This window comes from Zea mays, chromosome 4, assembly GCF_902167145.1.
Source record: "Zea mays cultivar B73 chromosome 4, Zm-B73-REFERENCE-NAM-5.0, whole genome shotgun sequence".
In the NCBI taxonomy this organism is placed as follows: Eukaryota; Viridiplantae; Streptophyta; class Magnoliopsida; order Poales; family Poaceae; genus Zea; species Zea mays.
This window is the reverse complement of record NC_050099.1, coordinates 62,186,559-62,198,441: the sequence shown is the minus strand read 5'-3', so window position 1 is coordinate 62,198,441 and position 11,883 is coordinate 62,186,559. Positions and strand designations below refer to the sequence as shown.

Here is an 11,883-nt window from a genome sequence, read left to right as displayed (position 1 = left end):
TATTCTTTTTTTTCTTTGTTTCTCTTCCGGGTCCTGTGCTACAGGGGTTTGAAATTTTTTGGAAGAATTCACCAGTAAAACAGTAGAATTTTTTGTTAGACTCATGCGCTAGGGTTGGGAGCTGTCGTGTGAGCGAGTTGGGCCGTGAAACTTGATCCGGCCCACTAGCCCCCCTAACCCTAGACGCCCTCCCTCTTATCCCCTCCCCCTTGTGCAGCCGCCTCCCTCTCTCTAGCCTTTGTGCAGCCGCCCCCCTCTCTCATCTCCTCCTCCCTCAAACTCTTGCAGCCACCATCCCACAAACCCTAGCCGCCCCCATCTCCTCTTCTCCTAGGTGCAGCCCTCCCGCTTGATCTACGTCGCGTGGGTGCAAATCTCCAATTGGAATTTGGTGGAAGGAAGAAGGAGGGAGGAAAGGGGGAGAATTCAAGGTGATTTTGTGATTAACTCTTGTTTATTTGTTCTACAATTCAATCGATTAGATGTTTACATATGTGAATTGGTAGAGGTGCTGTCCAGAAATTTTGTGGCTGGGCGAACATCAGTACTTCTAGCAGTTTCTGGGAATTTTTCGTGGGTAATTAGTGGGAATCAGTGGGAGAATCATGTAAAGCTTTGTCATACCTTTCCAACGAGTACTTATGCGCTTGATTCGGAGTTATATTTTAGAAGATATCGTTGTTTGAATCCGGGTATGATGCTGTCAAAAAAAACAGATTTGCAGGTGGGCGAACAATAGTAGTATTAGCAGTTTCTGGGGATTTTTCGTGGGTAATTAGTGATAATCAGTATGATAATGATGTAGAGCTTTGTCATACCTTTTCAACGAGTACTTATGCGCTCAATTCGGAGTTATATTTTAGGAGATATCGCTATTTGAATCCGGGTATGTTGCTGTCAAAAAAAACAGATTTGCAGGTGGGCGAACAGCAGTAGTATTAGCAGTTTCTGGGGATTTTTCGAGGGTAATTAGTGATAATCAGTATGATAATGATGTAGAGCTTTGTCATACCTTTCCAACGAGTACTTATGCGCTCGATTCGGAGTTATATTTTAGGGGATATCGCTGTTTAAATCCGGGTATGCTGCTGTCCAAAAACAGATTGCAGGGTTTATCTTGTGGACTGTTTTGGGCTAATTAGGGGTTGGAATTTAATTATCATTTGAATATAAAACTTGTGAGTAATTTTATGTAAATGCTTCCGGAGTTTTTGATTGATATCACTGCTGTTATAATTTTAAAGTTATGAAATTTTCAAGCAACGCCGCTGCAGTTAGGTGGTGATGGGGAGAGTTGTCGCTCGCGATGGGTTGGAATTGTGCGCAGGTGCGGCGTTGTTTATTAGCGTTTGTTATGTTGATTTGTGCACTAAGGTATGTGTCAAAAACAGGTGGTGGACTTCCAGATCGTACTTAGTACCATTCCAAATTCCTAGTGAAGGCAAGTAAATACAGTGGTGGTTGCTACCATTTGGTTTGCATCCTATGCCTTGTCAATGAGTATGTATAAGTATTAAATGTGTTAATCATTGAATTCTATGATGAAGTTTATTTGTTCGAAAGTATTAATTCTCAATTGTCTAATATTACGGATGATCATGATTTGGGAATGATATATGTGGTTGATTCCCATCTTGGATGAAGTTGAAGTATCTTCTTGAATCACGTTATATGAAGTGTTGTAGGCATGTCATGCACATCACATCATCCATCGTGCATGTTGAAGTTATGTCGTGATCTTATGGTCCGATCGTACCGGTACACTTTTAGCATCGTATGTTGCCCGAGGAGGGGTACGATGCAGCTTCATATCCTTAGAGGTATGAAGGCAGAAGTCATCCTTGCATTTGCAGACATTTGCACTCATGAGGTATATATGAAGTGTGACATTACTATGTTACTATTGTGGTTTCTACCTGCGAGGTGTGGTAACTAGGCGTGCTGTACGTTGTATTCGTGCTGCACCTTCGTAATAAGAAGGTTGTGAAATTAACTGGTGGTAAAACAATGTTCTTATGTGGTTAAACAGTTTGTTATTATTTTACTTGCTGAGATGTGTCATCTCACTATTGCATTACTCAATGCAGGTACTTGATACATGTTGGGAATGAGGGGAGTAGCAGCACGTCCACTTTCACTCTCATAATAACGCTACCCAGGCGCAGCCATGATTTAATTAGAAACTTGTTGTCAAAGGATGTTTGTTTTTTTAACTAGTCGTGCGCACTGGTTAATTCAGTTCATGTTGTATGTTTAACTTCCCTTTGCTAGCCGATTAATAATACTTAGTATGTTTTTTGTCATGATATATGTTTATACACTGTTGCCCCCTCATTTATGCAATTTTGCAAACGAGATGCTGCCGAAATTTTATATACGGATGTCAAAAGTGTAGTTCAGTGGCATTCCGGGGTGTTTGTGGATCCCGGGGTGTTACACGTACCCAGGGTCATCCCTGACTCTGCGTGCTCTGGGGCGGCTGTCGAACCCTTCCGAGGGTCTAGCCTTCGAACCCCTAATCAGTAAAGGGCTCGGAGCCCGAGTGCTCTAGGGCGGTTGCCGAACCCCGGAGGGCGCAACCTTCGAACCCCTGATCAGTAGGAGGGGTCGGGGCCCATTTGCTTCACCGAGAAGGATCCTTTTTCGAAATATCCCCTTTCCCGGTCCCTGTGGCAAGAGAGAGAGAGAGAGAGAGGAAAAGAAAAAGGATATGAATTTAAATAATGTGGCGCACCTTTTTTGACGCGGCCATCATGACGGAGGTGAAACGGCGCCCGCTTCTCCTACCGGAGGTGTCGCTTGCCCTGCTGAGGCCTGAACATTTGGGTATAAAGCCGTGTTTCTTTCCTCTTGTTTCGAGCATCAGGACTTGTTCGTCGGTAGCAGAATCACTTATCCGAGCGTGAGCTACCTTTCGCGGAAGGTGACGAGTGAGGTATCCGTATCCCGGAGGCGTAGGAGTCCCTCGGCTCGGTCGGCCTTGCCACTCAAGGTCTCTCTCGCTCGTCATTAGGATTCCGCTATCGACGCAGTCGAACGGCACGAAAGTCGTTTTGGCGGAAAACTTTTCTGAGGAAAAATTTGACGCAGAGGGGGCTTCCCCCTTTCTAGACCCGAGGCGACCACCCGGGCCGGGGCCCTTGCGGAGGGCCTGGCTGTGGTCGTCAGGTCTACCCGGTCTGCCCGAGCCATGGCCTCACAGCAGCGTGCCCGGGCCGAGGGTATGTTTTGTCGCTCTGTGACTTTGTTTATGTCTCCATTCTTCTCCTTGCGTCTGAAGAATGTTGTCCTGCTGTCTGCAGGGTTCGAGACGGCTCTTAACGAGTCCGTCAAGAACTGCAAGGCGCTTGCCCAGGCGGCTGAGCAGAAGGAGGTCGACCGTGTGGCCATGTCTGAGGCAATCTCGGCCTTTTGCCAGGCCTTCGGCCTCAACGGCGTCCCCTCGGGTAGCTCCCCCTAGAGTCATCTATGGGCCTTGGGCGGCCATTTGCGCAACAGACTCCGCGGGGCGCTGCACCACGACGTTAGGCGGGCCTTCGCCGTGCTCGCTTCCCACTATGACTTGGATCTAGAGCGGGTCAGCGAGGGGTACTGCTTACCCGATGAAGAGGAGGCTACCTTAGCCGAGGTCCAGAGGCTTGACGCGGCTGTCGAGGGCCCAAGCGCAGCGCTGGCTTCCTCCTTTGAGGTGGAGATCCTTCTACCCGTGTCGCCGTCTGAGGTCGGGCCGGATTCTGCCGAGGGTGGAAACGATGCCGAGGGTGCCGCTCCTCCCCCTGTCGATATCTGAGCCTGCAAGAACAGTTTGTTCTAAGTATGCATATGTTTTTGGCGGCCGTTGAGGCCTAAACATTTTAATTGTTGGATTATAAAGCTGCGTTTTCTTTCCTCTCGTTTCGTGCGTTAGGACTTGTTCGGTAGCAGAATCGCTTATCCGAGCGTGAGTTACTTTTCGCGGAAGGTGATGAGTGAGGTATCCGTATCCCGGAGGCGTAGGAGTCCCTCGGCTCGGTTGGCCTTGCTGCTTACGTGTTCTCTCGTCGTTTTTAGGATTCCGTTATCGATATAGTCGAAAAGCACGAAAGTCGTTTTGGTAGAAGAGTTTTTGAGCGTTAGGACTTGTTCGATAGCAGAATCGCTTATCCGAGCGTGAGCTACTTTTCACGAAAGGTGATGAGTGAGGTATCCGTATCCCGGAGGCGTAGGAGTCCCTCGGCTCGGTCGGCCTTGCCGTTCAAGGTCTCTCTCGCTCATCTTTAGGATTCTGTTATCGATGCAGTCGAAAAGCGCGAAAGTCATTCTCGTAAAAGACTTTTCCGAGGAAAATTTTGACGCAGAGGGGGTTCCCCCCTTCTAGCCTCCGAGGGAGGGTCGGGCTTTGCCGAGGCAAGGCTGATCCTTCCTTGATGGTTAAACTTTATTTATGCATGTAAAGAAAACGAGATACATGAACGACTTGAAACATTTTAAGGGTAGAAGCGATGTAGCTGTTGGATGTTCCAAGCGTTGCTGTAGACCTCGCCTTGATCGTTGGCCAGCTTGTATGTCCCGGGCTTCAAAATCTTAGCGATGATGAAGGGCCCTTCCCAGGGAGGAGTAAGCTTGTGGCGCCCTCGGGCGTCTTGTCGCAGCCGAAGTACCAAGTCTCCCACTTGGAAGCCTCGGGGCCGAACCCTTCTGGCGTGGTAGCGTCGCAGAGACTGCTGATACCACGCCGAGTGCAGTAAGGCCACGTTCCGAGCTTCTTCCAGCTGGTCCAACAAATCTTCTCGGCTGGTCTGGTTGTTTTGGTCGTCGTAAGAATTTGTCCTCGGGGAACCGTATTCCAAGTCCGTGGGTAAGATGGCCTCGGCCCGTAACACCCTAGGTGTTACCAAGGTGTTGGCTTCCTAATGGCACATCTACCTATTGTCACATGTGGGTAAAACTTGGAGGAGAGGGAGTACTTAAGACCTTGGAAGCATGAGTGAGTTAAGAAATGCCAAGGACCAAGGTATTACCCAAGCTTTTAGGCAATGATCACCTAGGGCCAGGGAGGATTGAACCTTGGGCCCTCTCTCTTGAAGCCTTTAGTTGAGAGAAAGATTAGGCAAATGCACATTTCATGATTTAAACCTTAACCAAAGTTTAAGAGTACCAAAATGTTTACAAAAGGGCAGTAAAGGAACTTTACAAAGAGACCCCTATAAGACCCCTAAATCAGCCCAAGAGGAGAACACTATGGATCAGGGGTGTTCACCTAGCTAATGGCATCAAAACCCTAGGGTCTAAATAACAAAAAGGAGCCAAATTATCTAAGGAACCCCCTGGAGGAGTTTGAACCCAAGCCAAGACCGTTTGACACGAGTTGGCACCTATTTTGTCTCGGGTTGAACAGTGCAGACAGACAAGACTTGGCGCCACCATATCTTCTAAACCAGACCCGATCTTCCCTTGGAACTTACATGAACTAGGTAGCCCTAGGTGCAGGGAAGAAATCTTACACAAGCCATAGGGCGAGATTCGCACGTTTGGCTGCTCAGCAGGCGCAAGAACAAGGGCAGAAAGCAACGGCCACGTGTTCGACGCACTCTGGGCTCGCCAGAGCACGCCCGACGCGCGCACCGCGTGCCCCGAGTCGCGCCAAAGCCCAGCCGGCGCCATTGCCCACGCCCCAGGGACCTTGATCGTACCCCTCCGCACGCGCTCGACCTCACCGGAGCCCAAACCCACCGGCATTTGCCCGTGCATGGCGTGTCCGCGGCTGCCCGATCCCCCTGCCACCGTAGACCGGCCAGCAGAACCCTTCCCAGCCCCGTCCAGCCCTCGGAAAAGACTGTGCACACCTCGGTAAAGCTCCCCAAGCGAGGAATCGAAGTTTGCTTCGCCGGAGAGGCCAGTCCATGGTCGCCGGACTCCAACCGACCGCCGGCGAGCGTAGACCAGGTAATCCTCTGCTCCATTCCTCGATTCCTTGTGCACACAGCCTCTACGTCACCCCTTGAAGCTCACCGTGCCATTGGATTGAACTAGATCGTCGTGGTTTGGCCAGAGCACCTGCCGCCGACGAGAGCACCCGCCTGCGCACGAGGACCGGGCGATTCCGGCCACCCCCGCCGTCAAGCCGTACATCGTTGTGACCGCCAGGACCTCCCGGAGCCAACCCCGCCCCTCGCCGGACCTCTCTCACCGCCGGTAAGCCGCCCCGCCCTTTTCTTTCTTGCGGGTACTGTTTAAACCTAGGGAGGGACCGCGGGGGAGAAGAAGAGAAAGCTAGGGGGTTTTGTGCATTATCAGTGACTCAGAGGAATAGTAGCGCGAGGGTATAACTGAGAGAGTTAGTTTGGAAATAACCTGAGGACTTCGGTGCGAAGTGGTTTTCCAGGAAACCTTTTATTAAATCAGATTTAAAATTTAAACAGAACTTGAATAATTCATATCTTCTGTTTTATTCACCCAAATCAAGTCAAACCAAATTTGCCAAGTCTTAAATAATGTAAACTACCTAAGAAAAATATAAAACCCCTAAGTGCTACAGGAAACTTTAGGGTTCTGATTTAAATACTGATTTGGCCAAAAGCTGAATAATAGAAAGAAAAATAGCTGCACTATTTAACTGAGGTTAAGAAAATTTGGAGAAGTACATGACCACCTACTGACCTATTTTAAAATAATAAACCCCTCTGTACACCCCATTAAGGTAGAGTTTGCCATTTATTTCACATTGTGCTTAAAGTTAAAGAAAATAGGAAAGGTGATTTAATTAAGGAACCAGGGGGCACCTCTATTTTTGTTAGGGTACTTATTCAGTATAGTTCACTAGAAAAATTTATTATACTCTGGTTTAGTACAAAATACTTGGGATACCTTTTATTTTAAGAAAACAAGAAAAACTTAGAAAAACCCTAGAAAAATAACCCCAAGGTGAAAACACCCCAACCTTTGGGATAATTAATGTTTTGTTATGAAGAACATAGGAAAATTATGAAATCTGCTGTTTGACATTTTTCAAATAACAAGGCAGTAGAAAATGCCTTTTTGGCATTTAACTTCAGAAAATCACAACTAAATGACCCTCCATGAACTTTATGTGATTTTTGGTACAGAAGCTTATTATTACTGTTAGATGCCAACAAAAATAACCCTTAGACCAGAACCCACCCCTAGTTAAGAGTTGTAGTACAAAGTGGCCCATTTACACAACTTTTGTTATTTTTGTCCAAAGCATAGCCTTTTTATTTTGAACCTCAAATTCCTAGAACAGGCTATAGTGACCAATGGCAACCCACTGTAATTTTTACAAAATTTTTGGAAAAAGTTAAACCACTGTTGTAGTTCAAACCCACACTAGAATTCATAATTAGAAAATGAAAAGGGGGAAAATGATAATAGAAATTTGTGTCACCTAGCCCAACTAGCAAAACCCTTTTTAAATTGTCCACTGAAATATATAAAGGAAATACCAATCCACTATGCTTATCCTTAACAAAACCTAAACCTAGAGTGATAAGCATAAACCACTAAAAGCCACTTATGACCAAGAAGCCCTAAGTTACTAACTAACTTAGTTTTTCTTCCTTTTAGCATAATGTTGATAAATCCTGCATAATCATGACATACATATTCATTGCATTCGATAGATTGCAACCTCGCTGACGGAGAGTACGTCCTCATGCCGGAGCAAGGAGTTGCTCAGGAGGTGACCCCGGACCCAGCACCAGAGCCTGCATCAGAGGATCTGCCTGCCACTGCTTTAGAAGGCAAGCCCCGGTTTTATGCATAACCTGTTATTTATGCTATTTTACTACACTTAATGATTGTAGGATTGAATGTGCACTTAAGTGTAGGAGTTGTTTGAAACCCTAGTTGCATGATCTCAGGAATCCTGTTAAGATGAATACTAGTATGCTAGGTCGAGTAGTTGCTTTATTAATTAGGTATCTCGGTAGAAGTCGAGTGATTTTTCTAGCACTCGCGCGAGGTCAGGTCATTGATTGTACCCACTTTCATATCATAATGATGTTGGTCTGTGGACACGGAATCCATGGGGATGCGTGGTCTACGGGATGAAATTGGAATAAGGATTAACGTGCGGATACCTGTGTCAAGCGTTTGAACGTAATAAGCACATGCCGAGAAATATGGTAAATCGGTAAGCCTAGTACCTGAGTGAACCTGGCAGTGGACATATCCCCTCACACAACCTGAGACGTGCTCTCCCATTCCGGTTATGGTGGGTACAAGTGCGGTCACTGCACGACGGCAGTCGGGGTCAGTGAGGCATTGTACGCCAAGGCGGTGAGCCCTGATCTGCTGACGGGGAATCGATGGGGACGGTTGATGTATGTGGGGACGGAGTGCCCCTACATGTCGTGTGTTTAGGTTTACCTTGCAAGGATAAAAACTCGATTCGAATCGTCTGCTTCTCGCAGCTAATGAGACTGCTTGATTCAATGTACTGCATTGAGTAACAAGTGGAAATATGATGAGTTGATACAAGATGTTGATTGCTAAAAATGTTTGCTACCATGTATGAGTAGATAGTACATATTTAGCATTAAGAGAGTCACACTTAAATTGACAAAGTTAAAACTTGAGTTAGAAACTCAGCTAGTGCTTTTGGCAACCAAATCCCATAGCCAAACAACTGCATGTCTAGAGGTAGAGGAGTAGACTCCTCACACCGGGTAAGTCTAGCTGAGTATTAGTATACTCAGCCTTGCTTGTGGCACAATTTTACAGGTTCTTTGGAGGACATGGTTGCTGGAGTGACTTGGCCGTCCATCTTGCCACCGGGTTGGACTGTCGAGTGGGACCTCGCCTCGGCCGAGGAGGAGCATGAGGAGTGATGGGACATGCTTCCCCATCCCTCCATTTATTTATCGTTAGTTTTATTCCGCTGCACTTCGAACAATGATGACTACTTTGGCAAAACTCCGATGGTGATGTAATAATTTAATACTCCTTAATGTATGGTTTTATGCTTTATTGTATTTGCTCTGTGACTCACCATCGAGTGAGATTGTGGTACTTGATCCTGTCAGTGGCCTCGTCGGACTAGATCCGAGGGATTGACGGGTTATTCCCATTTAAGTGTGGTCTAGCCTCTAAGGCGGGACTTAGGCACTTAAGTCGGAATAATTCGGGCAGTTCCGCCACAGCTGGTATCGGATCTTGTACCACCACAGAGGAATCAATAAAATATAAATACCATCCTTTTCCGAAGTAAAACTTGATAGAAACAAATGTTGGATAGGTCGTAGGACGATCAGGATAGACCTAGGACGTGAAGCCTTAGGATGATAGAGGGGTAGTGAGGTGGCTAAGTGATTAAGCCCTATAGGCTATTATAAGAGATGGGAGTTCTTCCCTATTCCCTTACGTTGATGTGAGGTCGTTCAGGATGAGCATGCATGCATTCTTAATCAAACAAATGGATAATTGAGTAAGGACTTTAATACAAAATGATGACCAACTAAGTACCCCAATACCATTGTCATAAGTAGAGAGAGGCTGAGTTGTGTTTTCTTTTTCTTTTTATAATTCCTTTTCTTTAACTTACGCTTAACCGTACACAGATGACTTCCCACGGATCCTCGGACGACGGGAATGCACTGTCCCACACTGACAGGCTTGCACGAGGGGGCTTTCCCTGTATTTTGTGGGAGGTACTTCAGGAAGCCGGATACACGACGCCTCCTCAGTACGTGGTGCAGCAGTTCGAGAAGCACCGAGTGCCCCGCTGTAGGGTGAGGATGACTCTGGAGCCTCATCCTCTATAGCCAGGCTGGCGTTCGCTGGACTCTGAGTCCTTTGGATACCGGGCTAAGGATACGATCGAGGCGATTGCTCTGCACGAGTTGACCACTTTCTGCGGATTCCACCCCTTGGAGCTGTCCACCCACCCCATTGGCTTATTCCTCGCGGAGAAGGAGGACGACCCAATGTGGAAGGATCGGGTGGAGCATGCCAAGGACATCCGGGCTATCTACCCGGGTCAGACTGCTCACTTGACAGTGCGGTGCATGAATGCCCTGTACCGTCTGCAAGTGATGCGTGGCGAGGCAATGTCCCATCTGATGGCACTGTTGGAGGCAACTAAGATCACCCTGGACAACAGAGAGGAGCTTGTGGTTGATTTGTCCACTGAGATGGTGGAAAAGACTTATAGGTGGAGCAGCTGTCAAATGAGATCCAAGAGCTGGAGGAATTAGTGGGAACAAGGGAGAACACCATTGAGGTTCTCGAGGACCAGCTTATCAACACCCAGCAGCAGCTTGCCGAGGCTAATGGGCACTTGGATATGCATCACCAGGAGATCCAGGATATGGAGGCCAACGAGGATGTCGACATCGAGGGAGGAGAGGAGCCTGCCTCTAGTTTGGACAATGCTGGCTCAGGGAGACCACCTTCCCCCGAGTCGAGTGTTGCCTCATTCGCTCACTAGGTATCAGGGGTAGAGCTAGAAGTCGGTGATGGTGGGACTCCTCAAAGCTAGCTTAGCTTTTGCACCCTTGGGGTACTAGGACGGATAGAGTTGAGTCTTTTGGGCTATTGATGTAATCGCGATAAACTCTTTTGAAAGCATGGTTGATGAATGATGTCAGTCTTAATTTAAGAAGGAAATTTATGCAGATGTGAAATCTTTTATGTTTATGCAAGAATCTATCATTTCGCCCCTTTGACTCTTTCTTCGCGATTGAACCATGAACCTTAAAAGATGTGTTATTGAGAATATATGTAATTTTTCAGATGGCCAGGAGAGCGCGTCGTGGTCAAAATGAGCGCGTTCCTCCACCGCCGCCACCACCTCCTACTCTGCAGGAGCTAATGGCCCAGCAGAATGAGATCCTGAGGCAGCTAGCTCAGCGTCAGCCGCCACCCCAGCACTATGGTGGTGGTGATCATCAGCGTCACCCCGCGGCAGCCACGTACCAGGAGTTCCTCAGTACCCAGCCTCCATTGTTCACCAGGGCAGAGAACCCACTGGATGCGGATGTATGGTTGCGAGTAGTGGAATCCAAATTCTCGCTACTCCATGGAGTTTGTTCAGAGGTCACTAAGGTCAGGTTTGCCACCCAGCAGCTTCGCGGACCCGTGAGGACTTGGTGGGACCATTTTCTTGCTATGCAGCCAGATGACCGAGAGGGGGAATGGAGAGAGTTCAAGGCAGCTTTCAGAGGGCACCATATACCAGCCGGTATTATGGACCGAAAGCTCAACGAGTTTCTGGCACTCACCCAGGGAAACAGGACAGTGTTACAGTATGCTCAGGCCTTCAATGACCTGTGCCAGTATGCCGGATATCACGCAGACACAGACGAGAAGAAGAGGGACAGGTTCAGAAGGGGGCTCAACACTAAGCTCTGTGACCGTCTCAACACCGTTAGGGTCAACAGCTATAATGAGTTGGTCAACATGGCCATCTCCCAGGAGGACTGTATCACCACTCGTCAGGCAGAGAAGAAGAGGAAGACCCCTGCGGCAGGACCTTCAGCTCAGCCACAGCGTTTCAGGATCGTGTCTGACACTCAGAACAGGGGACCACAGCAGCAACAAGGGCGATGGGTGATCCGACCACAGCAGTAGCAGCAGGCACCAAACCGTACCCAGTTTCCAGCACAAAGGAACAATCAACAGCAGCAGCAGCAGCATCGTCAGGCAAATGACAACAGGTGTTTCACATGTGGCAACACCGGACATTATGCCAAGATTTGCCCCAAGAACCAGCAGAGGCAGGGGCAGAATGTTAATCAGAATCAAGGCAAGAGGCAGAAGGTGCAAGTGAGGTAGGGCAGGCTGAACTTGACCACCATGGCTGATATTCCAGACAGAGCACCCGTCATGACTGGTATCTTTACAGTTTTGAATTATCCTGCTATTGTTCTTTTTGATTCTGGTGCA

The 11,883-nt window shown here is 47.8% G+C and overlaps 1 long non-coding RNA gene across 1 annotated transcript; it reads left to right on the top strand.

Annotated features, from left to right (window-relative positions):
• The first annotated feature begins 227 nt into the window (after positions 1-227).
• On the top strand, positions 228-1,574 carry LOC111591305 (uncharacterized). The gene is made up of 3 exons (XR_002750466.2): positions 228-431; positions 1,245-1,327; positions 1,392-1,574. It is a non-coding gene; the product is annotated as an uncharacterized lncRNA (long non-coding RNA).
• Positions 1,575-11,883: the final 10,309 nt, after the last annotated feature.